The sequence below is a fragment of the Frankliniella occidentalis genome, unplaced genomic scaffold (genome assembly GCF_000697945.3).
Source record: "Frankliniella occidentalis isolate FOCC.00 unplaced genomic scaffold, Focc_3.1 Scaffold376, whole genome shotgun sequence".
Lineage (NCBI taxonomy): Eukaryota > Metazoa > Arthropoda > Insecta > Thysanoptera > Thripidae > Frankliniella > Frankliniella occidentalis.
In genome coordinates, this window is record NW_026267499.1 from 109,412 (window position 1) to 110,348 (window position 937).

A 937-nucleotide genomic window follows, 5' to 3' on the forward strand; every position below is an offset into this window, starting at 1 on the left:
CTACGGGAAGATGGTGGGGGGCGCCGCTCGGCGAATCACGGGCCCTTTTGTTCTTCCGTGGAGTCTTCTCCGCGCTCCCGCCGGAATACTCTATAGGGTATTTCAGAGCTGGAGGTGAAGAAGTAAAATGGACGAACAAAACACGCACTGCTCATTCGGGCCGTGACTTGGCCGAAACACCCCCCTCCCCCTGGTGGTGGTGAGTGGTGTTTTCACAGACCACCACTCCCCCCCCCTCTCCCAAAATGCGTCACGTGGTTTGGGTACGAGCCCTTACACACTGAGCGAGAATAAAGCGTACTGGTAAAGTGCAGCGGGATATATTCTCCCGCCGGAAGACTCACCTTGCAGACAACAGCCTCGACGATGTCAACGCTCAGCCGCGCAGGAATGCTCGCCGCCCGTCCTCCGCGCCGCGTCGTCTGCCGACAGACGGGAGCCGCACTGCTGTGATCGGGCGCGCACCAACGCTGGAACCTGACTGACACACCGGCGGCTGCCGACTGCTGTCGCGACGCGGAGCCTTGCGTAGCCGGCCGCCAGAGGAGTTGGGACGGCGGGCTCGGTAGCGATTCAAAGCTTTACGGTGTATATCACTGTAAGTCACAGTTAACCCTGCAGCACCAACGCTTCCGGTGAATAGAGCATTCCGGTAATGCTGAAATGCAGAAGAATGCGGGGAAGAAGAAAGCGGAAATCGCAATGCTTTAACATGGTTACTTCCGTTTTCTTGTTCCTCGCATTCTTCTGCATTTCAGTTTACCGGAATGCTTTATTTCGCCGTAAGCTGCGGTAAATCACGGACATCACTGTAACTTACACCGATATTCACCGTAGCTTACGGTGCCATCCACTGGTGCTGCAGGGTTCCCTTTAATTTACGGTGCGGGAGAGAGAGAGGGAGAGGGAGTGAGAGAGAGAGAGAGAGAGAGAGAGA

The 937-nt window shown here is 56.2% G+C and overlaps 1 protein-coding gene across 1 annotated transcript in view; it reads right to left on the minus strand.

The window, feature by feature from the left end:
* Positions 1 to 556, minus strand: part of LOC113209786 (uncharacterized) — a 41,586-nt gene extending 41,030 nt beyond the window's left edge. Inside the window, exon 1 of the mRNA XM_052274328.1 lies at positions 345 to 556. The gene's annotated coding sequence lies outside the window, so the exon portion shown is untranslated. The remainder of the gene's footprint in view (positions 1 to 344) is intronic.
* Between the last annotated feature and the right edge of the window lie 381 nt (positions 557 to 937).